Below are 18,297 nucleotides of genomic sequence, written 5' to 3' on the forward strand. Positions count from 1 at the left end.
AGTGGCTTGGTGGTGGCTCGCCTACGCAATCCACAAGAAGAAGGACCAAAAGTTCCTTCCGTCGGCCACTTCGGCCAACAAGATGGAAACATAATTTGGCACTTCCGGTGGGATTCACTATATGAGTGAACAAAAGGAATGGCAACATTCCAATTAGCCGATGAACTACAATGGCTATGATTCTTATGGCTCAAATTGCCAATCCATCAGCCAAGATGGTGACGACAACCACTATGGCCAATACAATTTTACCCATCAAGGTGGGTCTAACAACCAGTATGACTCAAGTAGTCAAGTTGGTGGCCAATATGGTGGGTACAACTATATTCGCGGATATTATCTTATGAACCAAAATGGTTTGAATGATCAAAATGGATTTGGTGGCCAAACTAATCAAGTGGCATGGGGGTAGTACCTTTACCTAGATGGCCAAAATAATTCAACCAATATTTATGATCAGCCTAGTTATGGCTCCCACCAAACAAATCATCCTAATGGCCATAATGGCCAAAATGTTCTTAACATAAGTGAGAGGCCATATGTTGACTGCACGGACGAAGAACATCAAAGTTGATAAAGGAAACATCTAAAGTCAATGATGTATTTATGGAGATGACGGATAGGTTTTATGTTTCCAACAAACTTTTGCTCCAACATTTGCTTGAAATCTCCTCACGACTTGCGATCGAAGAGAAAGTTCTTAGCCAGCAAGCCGTGGGGCAAACTCTTAATCCCAACCTTGATTCTCAGTCACAAGAGGAAAATTCTCATGTGGTTGCAATTCGCCCACCTGTTCCACCTACTCCTCTAAAGGAAGGTGAGGTTGATATGGAATATGAGAGTGAGAAAGAGATAGGTGAGACGGCCTTAGAATCAAATGTTCAAGTTGACATTCCTATTGAGAACCTGACATTGGTTGAGGAAAAATTGTAAACCTAATGGGATGAGTCCCAAAAGGTGGTCACCGATGAAAATTGCAATATGGTCCAACGCAAGGCAACCATCGTAGGATGTAATGGCCTACAATCTAGTGAAAAAGAAGGTCAAAGCATGACCTAAGATGCAATAATGATAGACATGATTGTAGGAGAAAAGCTCGACATTGTGAGACCATAATTGCAAGGTGTCAAGTTTATTGAGTCCCAGCCAAAGACCAAGATTGGCAGACCAAGTGGACTTGGGGGGCATGAAGGGTCGGCCAAAGTAATGGCCAGAAGTCATCCGAGTTGTACTAGTCATCCTACTACTTCAACCCATCGCCAACGAAATGGCAAGATTTGATTCGAGAATAAGAAAGCTTCGAGTAAAACATGGTTGGCCACCACCATGGTCTTCATGAAAATTTTGTTCTATGCTGCCACCTACTAGGTAGGCCGTTAAGATTCTATTAAAGGTCATGATTCATTCTTGAACAAATTGGCTACTTAGTTTTATAAAAAAATTAATATAAAAAAAATTAATGAAGTTGGCTTCCACATATGACATATTATACTTTGTCTGTGGGCGAAGGTTGACATTGCTCATGGAAAGCTCAGGATTGAGTTCCATCAGTGGAAGATGAATGATGCCTTATTTTGGTCGTGCAAGTTGAAGTTTGTGTTTTGTGGGTGAAAGATGACTTGGGGGCATATCCACCACCCAAGTAATCCGTCAGAGGGATTCACATGACTTTGATCATAATCAAATGTTTGGTTCACTCCCCATGAAAGATCAGCAACAAAACGTTCCAAACATTCAACAAGGCCAAAATGGCCTCAGCCGAGCCACGACGGTCGATCTCGACCATGTGTTGGTCAAAGAAGTTACAGAAGTTGCTAGAGGATCAGTCTGAAGGCCGAATAAAGCCACTTCATTGGAGATCCAACAACTCATTTAGGCGATGGAAACTTCAAACCAACTCAACCATCAACGAATGCAAGAGACGGCTCAAAATATTGCTCAAGCTGTGGCCCAGACCATGGCCTCTCAAAATGCTCAAATGAATGAAAGGTTGGATCGATTGCTAGGCCAACAAAATGGCCAAAATGGAAATCGAGTGGCGCCAAACGGAGTGCTAGCGACGGAGCCTTAAGCGAAGGCCTAACCAAATATTTTTGGGATTAATTCGCCCCAACCTAATCCACCACCGACTAACCCAGCCCCAGCAGTTAACGTTCCGCCAATTGTTAACAACCCATATACGGAGCCTAACCAATTCCAAGAATTCCCACCATATAATCAATTTTACCCCCAAGCTCACTAGGAGGGAGGAGCCGATTTCGTTTAGCGGCATATCAACTAAGTCGTCGGGCTCGTTGGTTGGAATAATCTCAGTGGAAATGCAAATTTGTTCCTTTGAGTAAAACTCAAAAGAGAAGGGCTCAGAGACAATATGCTGCCACAAGCAATGCAGATGTTGAATAGGCGGACAAGAAGCAAGCCTAACTTAACCGATTAGTCGAGCTTCGAAGAAAACTCTGACCAGATGAGTTGTAGTTAGCCAAAACCGATGTCATGGCTTTATTGGAGGCAACAGTGGCGGAAGAAATAAATATGCACTAACAAGACCAGACCCAAATTCCATTTTGGAATCTGAGCCGAACCCTATGCTTGTCCGTCACCTGGCGGATGCCGGGCACAAATGATCGAATTGCCCTTCTAACTAAAAACCAAATTTTCTTCAAGGTTGACTTCTATCAAAAATTCGGCAGAGTCTCCCCTATAAATAGTCTATTTCCAAATATTTCCACCTGTACAAAACGCAATATACATATATCCACAATCACTCAGCAAGCTCAATACATAATTCAAGCAACCAGCATTTAAACTTTATGCCCTCAGGCCTCTCGAAAACAAATAAAATGTTCTGCCAATAGAAACGGATCCAAAGCAATGACACGAATACATTTATGGATTTCAAAATAACTTAACTGAACAACCTTTCAATCACTTGGTCTCGCGGCTGCAACTAGTAACTCTAGGTTGCCTATGTACCCTTAACAAGGGATCATGCCACACGTAATTCTTTCCCTTAATATAATTGAATATCTTATTCATTCATCATATTGCCATGTGTTTTGCAAATCAAACTGAATTCTCATGTGCGTGATGTACTCAATCATATTCACAACTGTAAAACAATACTTTGCAACTTCCCAATACTCGTAACAGTCATATTCTGATAATAAATAAGCCATACACTGAACTCCCTCTATTTTAGTTGAAGAACATCTCAAAACCGAAATTCTCTCCACCTAGGTGTACCCCCATTCCTGATTTGTCAATTCCATTAATACCGTCAATTCCATCCTCCAAGGCCTCGGAGACACCAAATCTACTCGAGCCGTAATCCTCGCAGGCCTCGGAGATACCAAGTTTATCCGAGCCACAATCCTCGCAGGCCTCAGAGATACCAAGTCTATATGAGCCGCATTCCTTGCACCACACGGTTCAGGACTCGTTTACATGGTCATTTTCACACTTCTCAAAGGATATAACTGCCTCGGAAGACTCACGGTCAACCGAGGGGTCGAATCGCCTAAACTTGGTTAACTGGGCCCGCGGGGCCTACGACCTTCGAAAACAAATTCGGGAGTCCCTATTGGTTCAACACAATCTTCTAAACCTACCCTGCAAGTTGGGTCCAAATCGAACGGTCGAATTGATCACGATAGCATGATCGGATGACTACTATGTGATTCTGGGGGTATCTGGGACTCCAATTCATGATCCTTCGAATTCTATGTGATTCTGAAAATACAAGGTACAATATACAAGAATTTGGGTTCGATTCAACGGTCTGAGCATATCAAACCTGGAAATCACACAATAGGCGAAACCTGTTCGAGACTCAAACAGTATCCAATTTGAAATCCGAGCACACCTATGCACTCGTGACAACTAAGGGATTACACTGGGACACAATGCCCCTCTGCTAGAGTACCCACGCGCCGCCGCCGCTGGCGCGTGGATGTCCTGAGCGATACCGGTGGCCGAGAAACTTCAAAATTGAAGTCCACCCTTCCGGTTATAGCTACTACTTGATGAGTGGAGCAATTTATTCAACTACGACAACGTCCACTTTCGACGGCAAGTGGCCGGAATTTCAATTCGAAAACCGACAAAAACCTAGGTTTCAAAATCAAATTCCAAAATACAATTATCGTTCAATTCCTACACAACATGTAGCTAGAGCGTGGAAAAAGAGGAAGAAAACTCACCTCATTCGCTGGAATTGGGCGACGATCGGAGCAGCACAACGACAGGAAGAAGCCGACTCAAACCAGTCAAAACCGCAGGCAAATCTCAAGCTTTCCTGTAGGGAAAAAGGGTGGGTGGTGATCATGGCGTAGAGATGAAGCGAACGGAACTTGTGTCGACCCTTGCTGTGGGCGGAGCTGAGAGAATCGAAGAGAGAGGGAATTGGAGTTGGGGAGAGAGAGGGAGAGAGAGAGAGAGCTGAGCGTGCATGTGGAGAAAGGAGAAGATTTCTGATTTTTCTAAAACTAACTTTGAGTTATTTACGATTATGCCACTGAGACATTTTTGATCGCCATCTCCTCATTACAACTCCGATTCGAGCCCACTACGTGTCTACAAACTCATCTCTACGTGCCCTATGCAATGGTCCAATTAGAATTTCCAAATTCCTTTCCGATCAAAAATTCAACTTTTAACCCTATTAAAATATTCCGAGGTAATTTCGTCTTTTACTTGTTTAATTTAATAACTAAAAATTAATTTATGTTCGGGTTGTTACATGCATTGACAATGGGTGAATGGTCGAGTTGAGAAATCTAGGAAGGTTCAGTTGATCGGAACCTTTGAAGCAAACAATTCCAAGGCCAAATCACGTGGGCCAACGAAGGAGTTGGATGATGGACCACCAAGAGTTGAGAAATCTAGGAAGGTTCAGTTGATGGCCAAAGCCCCGGCTCTCAAGAGTCAAGTTGTGACTAAGGTGGTATCACCGCCCAAGGTCAATAAGGAAAAAGAGAATGAACATGAAATGGTTAAGGACATTAGGGGAAAACCCTAGACGAGAGAAGACAAGCCGAAGGTGGAAGAAGACCAAGTTATGGTCGATGTTCAGACACTCAAGGAGGAAGAAAAGGCCGAATCTACAGACGAAGTAGAGGCCAAAAAAGCTTCAGAAAATCCTAAAGGCACCTTTACTGACGATGAAGAGTTTTATGGGGATGACGAGTGTGGAGCAAATTGCTAATGAACGTAGGGTGGGTAATACCAAGGCGAAGTTTGGGGACTTTGACGAGGTCGATGCCATGGTAGTCATAGTTCGTCTATTTTTGAAAGCTTAACCAAGTCGACAAAACTCCATAGACGAGAATGTCTTCGACAAAGTCGAGTCCATGATTCAAAAGGACAAACCAAAGGAAATTAAGGTGACTTGAGAAGTTCCGAAAGTGGAAGTGGCTTAACCTCAAATCGTGATGCTAAGGTCAGAGGAGAAAACACCAGAGAATGTGTGCTATGAAATGCCCACCAAGAGGATGGCATACCATATTAAACCTCTATACGTAAATGTCACATCCCGGGATCTGCTCCACCGTCGCACAAAATTATCCGCTTTGAGTCCCCTCTCTGCCCTCACGATTTTGTTTCTGGGAACTCATGGGCAACTTCCTAGTGGGTCACTCATCTTGGGATTGCTCTAGCCCCAACTCACTTAACTCCGGAGTTCCCATGACTCTGAAGCCAATGAGCTTCCAAAAGGTCTCGTGCTAGATGGAGGTGGACATGTACATATAAGGTACATCAGCCCATCTCCGTTGGTCAATGTGGGATGTTACAATAAATGCTTATTTTAATGGGTTTTCAGTGAGAAGAGTTCTAGTTGATACAAGAGTCATAGAGAACATCCTCCCATCCTCAATAATGAAGAAATTGAAGAAAATTTTAGATGATCTAATCCGGACCGAGACAACAGTCAATGGCTTCGTGGGAGATACCACTCCAAGTCATCCTACTCCAAGTCAGAGTAAGCAAAAAGGTCAAGATGACATCCTTCTTCTGGGTGGAAACAAAGTGTCCATATAATGCTTTAGTGGGTTGAGATTGGATCCACGAAGGTTGGGAGTATGGAATTGGTTCAAACCGACTTATGGCCTTTCATAGCTTCAACAAAAGCAGTGAAGGACAATTTTACGAGGATGATGTTTGACCTTTTCATTTCACTAGGTCATATGGACAAAGAGTGTCTTGAGAAGGCTATATGGTTATTGGGCTATAAAAGTGTTAGAGCATGGTTCAACCACCAACATGGTGGAATTTTTGCATCAAGACCCTGAATCGTGCCAATGAGATGAAAGAGTTGGAGTTCCATTTACTAGATCTATGATCATTTGATCCCACATGAAGATTAGTCATGTATTATTACTAGCAAAGTCTTAGGAAAATAAGCTTAGAGATTCAGTGACTGAGATGGTCTAGTTCATGACTCATCGAAGAAAAACCAATGTTTTGAAAAATATTACCCAATGGCTTGGGAGATGGAAGGGAACTGACTGATCACTTTTATTGACTAAAAAGTTAAAAGATTAAGAGAATTTTGATTCCCCCCTACAGCCAAACTTTAGGTTAAAAGAATTGAGGGGGCAATGTTTGAGCCTGGTTGAAGTTCGACCAAGCATCTTGGAAAACCAATAGGCCAAAATGCAAATTAGCGGCTCAAGGTGTTTAATGCCCAAATCGAAACAAGAAGGCCGGACTTAGGGGTCATCATGCACCCTATGTCGTTTAATCTTCAATAAAGTCTATAGCTTAAGATGGACAAGTTCCACCATAATTCAGACCAAGAACTTAGAAGTCGAAACCTAACTTCCAACAATGGGTGGAAAAAATTTGACTTCCAAAGTCGGAACATCTGGAACTTCTGAAGTGGATCAAGGTCAAGTCTTTTGACCAGCTAAGATCATGGTCTAAAATTCAACCAAGGTTAAGTCTTCTAACCAGCTAAGATCAAAGTCTCTAATCAGTCATGGTCAAGTCCTCTAATCAACCAAGTCAAGTTCTCTGATCAGCCAAGTTCAAGGTCTTCAATAAGCCAAGATCAAGGTCTCTGATCAACCAAGGTCAAGTCCTTTGATCAGCTAAGGTTAAGTCCTCTGATAAGCCAAGGTCAAGGTCTCCGATCAGCCAAGATCAAGTCCTTTGATCAGCCAAGGTCAAGTCCTGTGATTAGCCAAGGTCAAGTCTTCTGATCAGCAATGGTCAAGTCTTCTGATCAGCAATGGTCAAGGTCTCCAATCAGCCAAGATCAAGTCTTCTAATCAGCCAAGGTCAAGTCCTCATCAACTAAGGTCAAGTCCTCTAATCAACCAAGGTCAAGTCTTCTGATCAAACAAGGTGAAGTCATTTGATTAGCCAAGCTCAAGTCCTCTGATCAGCCAAGATCAAGTCCTCTGATTTTCCAAGGTCAAGTCCTCTGATCAGCCAAGATCTTGTCCTTCGATCAGCCAAGATCAAGGTCTTTGATTAGCCAAGATCAAGTCCTTCAATCAGTTGGATCAAACACAACTCCAAGTCTAGGTCGAGCAACTCTAAGTCGATGTCGAGTAACACCAAGTTAGGGTGGCACCTAACTTCAAGTCGAGGTGCAAACCCAACTCCAAGTCTGTTCAAGCAATTCCAAGTCACCAACATCAATGGTTGTTTTAACCAAGATAAAAATTCCATAAGTTACAATGTCTCATCAAATGTCACGCTAAAGTCTCAGGGGTCCAAGCCCAAGCCATATATTAGAACCCAAGATTTTCAGAGGATCACATGCACGTGATGGAGGCTTCATAAGGAAGGAAATTAAGGAGATTGACGACAATCCGGAGTATTCCAAAAGAAGAGAGAATCAAGCAATTAGAAGGTCTCATCATTTTGATCCCACAGATTTGAAGGCTTCACAAAGAAAGATTTAATGGCCAACCCATGGGTTGACGCACATAATTAGACACACAAACCTATTTTTCATCTCGCACTTTTCCTTTCCTAGACTTAGGATTTTACTTTTCATGTACTTAGTGTAGCAAGTTCTTCCTTTTCTCAGTGTAAGTTTACTTTCTTGTAATTTACATTATTTGGTGTTTTAAATTCAAGTTTATTTCCATTGCTTTACTTTCATTGTTATTGAAATTTTATTAAGTTTAATTTAGTTTATCATTCTTATTTCGTTCTTCATTTAATTTACGTTCATTTATTACTTTGATCTATTTTATCGAACTTTAATTCTTGCCTTTAAGTTTAATCGCATCTTTAATTTAATTCCATCATTTTCATTTAGAACACATAAGAATCACCAAAATACCCATACGACGCTTAACCATTCTTGAGCAGGAGGAAGTGAAAGAACCTGGGCCAATAGGAGGTTCCTTGCTTGGTTAATCAATCACTTGATCAGAAGTCAAAAGCACAATATATCCATCCAACCTTTTCCATCCAAGCCATTCAGTGGCTTGGTGGTGGCACGCCTATGCAATCCAAGAGAAGAAGGACCAAAAGTTCCTTCCGTTGGCCACCTTGGCCGAAAAGAGGGAAACAGGGGTTGATGTTTCTATGGAGATAAATTGATGGAAAGTGGAAAAGAAAGGCCAGAAACATTATAGAGAGAGAGGCAGAGGATTTTCTTAATGGAAGATTAGAAAAAGAAAAAAGAAAATTCAATGTTAGTTTACGTCTCATGTTGTTTATTCGTTAGATTATTGCAATGGTTCAGATTTTGTGAAATGCAAAGGCTCGAACTTACAATGTAGCCCATTAATAACCCCACTAATTTTATGATTAGGTTTTTTTGTTTTACTATAAATACCAGGTAAACCCTAGCAAAAGCATAGCATCTCTTGGTTTCTTCTTTACCTTGCTTGCTATTTAAGGAAAGATAAATTTGGCCTTGGAGGTTGGAGTTCTTTTGATGGCCAGAGAAATTTTGGTAAATTTGAGATATATATTGTATTTTATGATTGCAGTTCTCCCTCCTCTTTTGTTTCTTTGTAAATCATGTATATTTGAGAACAAACTTAATTGCAAGAAGCTTATCCTGATCATCCAAGTCCAGAGCTTTCAACCAAAATCATATGCTCTGATATACTCCCATGGCTACTAGTAAAGGACTTGATTCGGTGCGGGTGCGTATGCAAGTCTTGGTCCTCCCTCATCTTTAGCCCTTCCTTTGTTGCCGCCTTCATGAACTTTCACAACAACGATAGCAACAAGAGCACCACTAAATTGCATGTCGAAATCCCTGCTTGATCAAATATCACTATGCCAAAAAAGGGCTTTAGCAACAAATAAAATCCGTTGCCTATTACACAAAAAAAGCGTTGTTTTTCACTTACTACATCGGATATTTGGTAAACTCCGATTCGTAAATAATTTCCAGGTGCCAAAAAAAGGTTGACTTCTAGCGACTAAACCCGAAACAGTATTAGTAGTTTCAAAAGGGATAAGGCATCAGTAGTATCAGTAGTTTCAACTTCAGTTATTTCTGGAAAACTGAAGTTGTTATAAACAATAGGCATCACTTATGTAAGGAAACGGTAGGTATTTTGCTTGTTTCACATCACACTTTACTTAGTTACTGTGTTAATATTTAAGAAAGTCCTCATTTCCAACTCATGTTGTGTAGCCATTGCTCATTAAAAAAAATATTATATAAACAATAATTTAAATATATCCATAATTGTCTATATATATATAAGCAAAATACTTGAATGATCCATATTTGTCACATCCAAATCACAATTTTACCAGCCCTACACCACAAATTATCCATACTTGTCTATGCATAAGCAAAATACTAGCTAGAAAGACATGTAAAATGAAGGAATGTTTAGCTCAATCAAAAAGCCATTCTAGGACATGAGTTGCCAACTCTTCTCGCACCTCAACCAATTCCATTTGGGTGTACGTGTCCTTCCTTCTAGCTCTATACTGGAAAAAAAAAAAAAACACATAGACTGTAAGCACAAAATATGAACATTGGCTTAAAAAGTGCACGGTACTAAATTTGCATAAGATATGTTGTCACTTCAAATGAACCAATATGCAAATTTACGAAATCATATTGGTGAACAAGAAAATCTAATTTGTCAATCAATCTAATTAGATAACAAGAAGTCATTAATTGGATCCCACTTCATGTTTAAACTACCCATCTCAACGCTTTCCTACGAATTGTCTGTACAAAAATAAACATCAATTAGGCTTTAACAAATGCCATGCCAATATCTCAAATTATATTATCTATGTTTCCTACATTTGCAGAACCAAAATTTCATATTGGTGTAAGTGTTAGAATATGAAATACAGTTGCGATCAATTACTGCAGCCACGACGACGGATACTATTGTATGTGCTAGAACCTGAATTTTTGATCTTAAAGAGTTAGAACAAAAAGGAGAAATGGTGCAAGAACAAAATGGTTAACATATCAAGAAACAAATATTAGAGCACAATAGAAAAAGAAATTAATCAATTATAGGGGAGTCAAGAGCAATGATAGCAAAAATCGTGTTCAAGTCTCTTTTAACAGAAGGTATGGGACAATAAAATTACAGTGGACTATGGCCCTGTTTGCTAGAGCCAACTGTTATGGACTGGACTAAATCCTGAGACTTTCTTGGATTGTCTTGGCTTGGTCTAAGCTGGATTAAGTATTGACCTACGTTTGGTGATGCGTCAGACTAAGAAGCTGGATAACAAAACTAGTACTATCCTGTGTTTGGTTTATGCTTGGACTGGGACAAAAAAAAAAAATCAAAATTTTCTTTGAAGTGATAATATTTTAATTATCAACTAGTTTTACTATAATTCCAAGACCTAAAATTGGTATTAAATTTTCCAAAACTTGCCTATATTTTAAGAACATTTCCAAAATGTGAAAGTTCAACTTCCCTAATGTAAATTGCCAAATAGTCACTAAGTAATTGCAAACACAACATGCAATTGCAATCACAGTTTGCAAAAACTAAATGTATGTTTGCGAACATAACATGCAATTGCAATCACAGTTTGCAAAAACCAAATGTCTGTGTGCAAACACAACATGCGATTAGCAACATGACCTCTACCCTTTTATTCTTCTTTTCTTTGTTCATACATGGTGGTGAGACAAGCTCCAAACCATCCCAACATCATATAAAGCAAAACTCATACAATATTTATAGATGCAAAAGTTAGATATTTTATATATATGCGTCGTCCACATGACTTGAAATAACAAATTTACGTTCACATATTACTTTCCACAAGCGCACAGACTAACAATAATAATAATCAACCAAAACCCACTAAATAACATATATAAATAAACATCCACAATTCCAAACTGAGACTAATAAAGCAGCAAAAACAAAAGCTATAGTAGATTGAAATATAACAATCATAATCATTATTCAAATTGCAAAGTGCTTAATCCTCAAGCAAATTAATACATGCTTAACTTTGAATGGAGATGTCTCAAATACAAATTGAAATAGAATTCACAAATTGGCTAGCTATTCATAAACCACAAATTGAAACATAACCCACAAATTGCCTAGTTATTCCTAGTTGCCCTCCACTCATTATATAGTTGCAAGGCCAAGTCATCCTTCCATGCAGTCCATTGATTGGATGCTTCAATAGTCCCAATCGTACCACCTTCTACTGTATTTTCTGCCTCATTAATTTCATTCACTTCATGCTCCATTGGATCCATGGACATCTCCCTCCTAATGAGATTATGTAAAAGACAACAAGCTGTAATTATCCGACCTTGCGTCTTTATAGGGTAAAAAGACGGACTCCTTAGTATGCCCCACCTAGCTTTCAACAACCCAAAACATCATTCTATTACATTTCTTGCTTTTGAATGCTTCATATTAAAATATTCTTGATGATTTGCAACTGTATATCCATCTCTCCATTCGGATATATGATACCTCGTTCCTCTATATGGTGCAAGAAATCCCTCACCATTTGTGTAACCACCATCTACCAAGTAATAATAACCTAATAACCAAAAATTAACAATTCATATTAGTATTGATATATAAATTTAATTCAAAATTGCACATAAAGTAAATACTTACTAATGGCCTTACCGGTGGGAACTTTTAACCCCATTTGGCCTAGTTATGGCATCACGAAGGACTCGAGAGTCAGATGCAGATCCCTCCCAACCCGGCAATACAAATATAAACTACATGTTGCGTGAGCAAATGGCCAACACATTTGTTGCAATTTCACCCTTCCTAGTTCGATATCTTGGTTTATCAGTTTCAGGCACACGAACTTTAATGTAAGTTCCATCTAGAGCTCCCAAGCAATTCTAGTAAAAGAAAGGTTACCTTTAATTAAGTTCTAAATATTTCAAAAGAAGACAAAGAAACTTGGTAGAATTTCTCCAAATTTCCAATACAGTAAACATACCTTAAAACATTTCCATCTATACTCTGTGCAACTCTCACCCACAGGTTTTGGCACTCTCAATAGGCTACCTTGCAATCTTAAAATTCCTTGCAACACAGAGTTGAAGTACCTACTAATGGTCTCACCCGATCAAATAAATCTACTTCTAATAGTATGATTCTTAACATGATGTGCAAGTACATGTAAGAATATACACACTTGTTCCTCCAAAGTCACCAAACCATCATTTTTAACCCTTCCATTAGCGTGAAGCAACTCACATAATATACCAAACATCCTTAAATCCATTCTTAATTCGCTCACACACACTACATCATTCTCCAATATACTATTTAGACAACGCAACCGCGTCTTACGTCTAACAAAGGAACGATTATTAAGGTCACATCTTTCTATAAGCCATTGATTTCTCATCATTTTGAACATCATAAGCACAAGAATTGTGCAACCACACATTATCTCTAAATGCCACATTTCCATCAGTAATATCAACAAAAGCTTTCTTCGATCCATATCTAATAAATCATAGAAACCAACAAAAATTAAGCATGTATATTTTTACAAACCAACAAAGTATATGTTTGGATAATATATATACAAATCAACAAAGTTTTTGCATTGCTTATAGTACATGTTTCTTTTTTTTTCTTTTTTTCAACTAAAACAATTACACTGTCCACTTGAAAAGTGCCAATCACCATGAAAAAGAAAAACCAGCATCTAACAAACAGTTATGCCTAGCCACCCATAGAGAAATTATAGAACATCCATGAGCAATTGAAAACTATTTGGAAATGAGAATAGCAAGCAAATTGGGCACATCAACTCTACTAATTCCCATTAGAAATTTCTTTATGAAACCCAAGTCTCCCTATTTTCACAGTTTATATAAGATAATTTAGCTGTGTTTCTTTCATTTGATCCAAGACTTTTCCACAAAAGGCCGATGTCAGAATTAGTTATTTGATTTCATAAGACTCTGCTAGAATTTGACTCTACAACAACCAATTTCTAACCTATGTGGCTTTAAGCCAATAAATAAGACAAAGTAGGCCCTTCTAAAGATATTCAACTTTTGTGAATTGCTTAACTTTGAGCAAATTGATGGTGCATGGAAGAAATTTGATTCCCTATTTTTTTTTCTTCTCACTTGCTAATATCTAGTCATTCTGTTGCAAACGACAATGACTTTCATTAAATTTGTTCAAAGCTCCAATTCCACCCATCAATTTATTCACTTCTTATTCCAAACAAAAACCTCATGATCAAAACAATTCAAAAATACCCAATTATAATCCAATGAAAATTAACCATAGAAAAGTATCCAATTATAATCCATGAAATAAAAACCACAAATTGCCTAGAACATTTCCAAAATGTGAGAGCTCAACTTCCCTAATGAAAATTGCCAAACCGTCACTAAGTAATTGCAAACACAACATGCAATTGCAGTCATAGTTTGCAAAAACCAAATGTCTGTTTGCAAACACAACACGCAATTAGCCACATGACCTCTACCCTTTTGTTCTTCTCATTCCAAACAAAAACCCCATAATCAAAACAATTCAAAATTGAAAACCCTAGATAAATATCCAATTATAATCCAATGAAAATTAACCAATACAAATGTTAATTCTCATCAAATTAAGCTAACTACAAACAACCACATAATCAAAACTTAAAAATCAAACTAAGAAATAGTAAATTGAACCCATCAAATATCACCAAGGAGAGAGACAAACAGAGAAGAAGAGTGGAAAGAGAAGAAGAGAGTTGAAAAACTAACCTTGAGTAAGTGAGAGTAGAGCACAACAGAAGATGAAAACAAAGCAATGTGGAAGAAGAGAGCCAGAACAACATCAAAGAGAAGAGGAGAGCACAGCAATGTTGGATAATGGCAGACTCAATAGCATCTTCGTTATTTAGCGGCACCTCTTCAAAGTTTTCTATTTTGTGCCAACGAGTGAAGTGTTTTTGGTAGGCCAGGATTATATAGTCTCATTTAACTTAAAGATGGGCTGCACCAAACATGGGCTTGGGGTGTTATTTATGTTAGTCCAATCCAAGCCAATCCAAGGAGGTGTACCTTATGTTAGTCCAATCCAAGCCAATCCAAGGAGGTGTACCAAACAGGGCCTATAAGTTTTCTAGTACCGGTTCTCCATTTATGTCAGTGCCTTTGTCATTTTCAATAAAATCAACTCATAACAATCAAGTAGGATTATAGTTTATGTAAAATTGGAACATGCAATGTCAAATATTGGGTCATAACAATCAAGCAGAAATTAAAAACTAGAAACAAATTGCCGGAATCATAATGGGCCAAAATTTGAACATAACTGGAAAACTTGACTTAAAATCCTAAAATGAAAGCCTATCGTAAATAACATACCGCACGATGGGATCCTTGCACATGTTGGAATTCCTCGTAAAGGTTATAGCTTCCTTCACTGGAGGGAATGATATTACCACATAACTCTGTGACCTAAAGCAGCTTACAAACCAACCTCAAATTCATATTGCAAACTTTGCTTCCAAAACCCATTAAGGAGGACTGAAACCAACACCACCATCAAAAGCATTACAAATTAATACTCTGTGACGTAAAGCAGTATATCCTAGTAAAAAAATTTAATAGCAATATATCCAAATAATGAACAAATAATTTAACCATTTTCTCAATTCTTCAAGTTTGCCATATTGTTGTTATGCATCAACATTTATAACAGACAATTTTTTTGCTGCAACTAAAGCCTCTTCTTTGTTTAGAACAATTATTGTACAATAATGAAGGAATAACATGTTGAAGTTCCAAAAGAAGTTAAAACAAAATAAAAGATACCATCTTGCTTGTTATAAAGCCCCCCAAGCACATGATCCCCACGACAATCTAAGGTCATGACAACCTGCATGTTATTCAGTTAAAAATGTCATTCAAAGGAAAACAAGAAGAAACAATGTGAAGAGTAACACCTGTAGAAAAAACTTTAAGAATTGAGTGAAACAACACAAAAAAATGAAATAAAACATATTTGGAAAGAATTTTTGTAGCTTTAGTTTCATTTCCTAACGAAGAATGCAAATGACACAGAGCCAATAGTTTTGATACCAGTATACATGGGAAAGGAACAAAATAATCATAAAATTTCTGAAACCAGTTTGGTGACCAAATGGTTGAGAAACTCCTAAGAGGCTAGCTAAAGTGAAGGGAGAGGGATAAAAACATCAAAGTCGTTATAAATATATGGAACTATTACGTGAAAGAAAATAGTGAACCAATGAGCTAATTATAACCAAATTTTAGTACTTACTGAGCCTTCAGCAATATCTATGCCAACATAATATCCAATTTTGGCCTTGTCCCATTTGATGAGATCACCCCCCTAGCCAAAAAGAAAAAAAAAATATTAAAAAGAGAATATTAGTGGGAGGAGGGGGAAAAAGGAAGATGGAATGGACTACCAATACCTTGCCACATGCATGATCAAGTACAGCATCTCCTCTGCTAGCATAGAGTTGAATTAAGACACTCTTAATCTGCTCAATATGAGAAGGAACTATAAGCAATTGGAAAAATATGGAGTGTGATTATACCATTATGGAGTATCTACGAGATTAAAGTACATACCCAATTGTTAAGCTTTTTGAAATGGATGATTGGACTAGCTTCTCGTTCTTCCAGCGTTTGATTCGTCCTTGCACTATAATGATCTTCCACTTTACGTGAATTTTTTTTTGTGCTTTCATCCTCCAAGAATTGTGAATCACCTAAGGCCACATTGTAAGAAACTCTGATTAATTAAAAAGGAACAACCTAACACCGTTGTTGCATTCAATATCACTGCAAGTTTTGTACGGAAGAGCAAAAGAGATTTCAATATTGAAATTTTCATTATGTAGTGATTGAAAAGAGTAAAAAGTAGCAAAATCAAAATTGAGTTATATTCACCTTCTCTCAATTTCCACTGTTATAAACCAAATACGTTAGTTGGGGAACTAAGAATCCCAGGTTCGAATTAAACAGCCGCATTAATCAGGAACACGACAAATATTGAATGAATTACCAATCGAAAACACAAAATAGAAAATGAGTTCAAACTTTGATGTTTCTCTCCCTCTCCCTTCACTTTATCTCTCTCAAATAAACTGTATCCATATATGATATGAATAACACTGTAATATTTCAGAATACATAACAAAATCATTATTAATATAACCTTTTTCAAATTGAAGAAAATCTAATCCGCAGCTATTTGCTTACAAAGTCAACACTTTGGTTAATGTAGTTGATTCGATAGAATTCCTCAACACCATCGCTCCGGTCACTGTTAACATCATAATCCCTGCATTTTGATGAATAAACTTCACATAAGTAGAAATAATGATGATATATAATATGACATTTCTTGAGCTTCTTTGGAAACAGAAAGGAAAGGCAAAATGTATATTAAAATGTTTCATGATCATAATTGAATGCAGCCTAGAATATGGCAAGAACAGAAGGGACCTGAAGTGTGGCCAAATGCGTTTGTTGGAGGCACCCAAATCCACCATCCAACATCAATTCATTCTCCTCACTAGCCTGATCAGAGACCTTCTTTTCTTCCACCTCAACCACAGCTAATTAAAATGAATTCAATGTCGAACAAGAAAACAGAAAAATGTAATACGGCGAAAACCCAAAAAATAAAAAGTAAAACTTTACCAAAGTCAGGCTGCTCAACATGGCATACCGCTATAGTATTGACAGTAGAAAGTCCAAGATCATTTTGGCAGTGAGTCAAAATGATAACATTCTCAATTCCAGGGGTATTAGATTTTAGAGAGTTTCACTAAAACACCCAAAATGGAGGTTGAAATTATAAAAAAACCCAACACCCAAAACACTTTATAAACACACCCAAAACCCATCATTACACACACTCAAAATGCATTTATAAACACACCCAAAAAGTTGACTTTGGGGTTGATTTTGGGTGTGTTTCTATGTTTAAATAGTGCTTGAATTTTTTTATAAATACATGTTTAGGATTGGGTTTATTTATAAATTTATATAGATTTTATGCCAGAAATCAACTCACTATATTCACTTGGCATGTTATAACCCACAGTGTCAGGAATGTTCAGAGTTGTTGCTCCAGCCTTTATAACTTCACCCAAATTTTGATACAAAAATTCCCTATCGGATCTAGAAGGGTTTGGGCCAAGAAAACAAAAGACATTTATTATTAAAACACAAGAAATTGAAATGCATTAAATAGAAATCGATAATTGAAAGGACTGAAAGAAGTTTACGATTCATGATATGGACAAATAGGCTCAAATAGCAAGTCACAATAAAAAAATATTCAATCAAATTAATAGTAAGATACCCATAACGATGATGATAAAGACGTCAATAAACTGAAGCATAGATCTATCAAGATTAATGATTTTTATTTAATTGCTTATGATTGAGTGCATGCATGCTTTGAATTGTTAATCACTATTTTAAACTATCTAATTGTCTTAATGCCTAATCACCATTAGGATCTTTAGAAAAGTAATTAGATGCAATTTTGGTCGGAAGGTTCCCTGAAATTAACGCTAGCTTCTTGTGAGTAATAATTGTAATTTCACTTAAGATGAACACCACGTCGTAAGGGTTGCATGGTTTTTCAAAGGGTTTTCACAAAACTTAATGAGTCTTTCATGTTTAGATTTGATCCGAACGTCCAAACGGGTTGCATGTTGGATATACGTTCTATGTTGGAGGTTCCAAGTAGAATATAAATTAGGAAAAACCTAACCTTCAAAGTGGCATGTGCACATCATAAGTAATTGGTAGAAATTCATAGGATTGCTAGGTGATGGTGAATCCCTAGTGCTTTTATAAATTGGTATTTAAAAACTCTTTTC

The sequence above is a fragment of the Prunus mume genome, linkage group LG5 (assembly GCF_029339155.1).
Source record: "Prunus mume cultivar Tortuosa linkage group LG5, ASM2933915v1, whole genome shotgun sequence".
Taxonomy (NCBI): Eukaryota; Viridiplantae; Streptophyta; class Magnoliopsida; order Rosales; family Rosaceae; genus Prunus; species Prunus mume.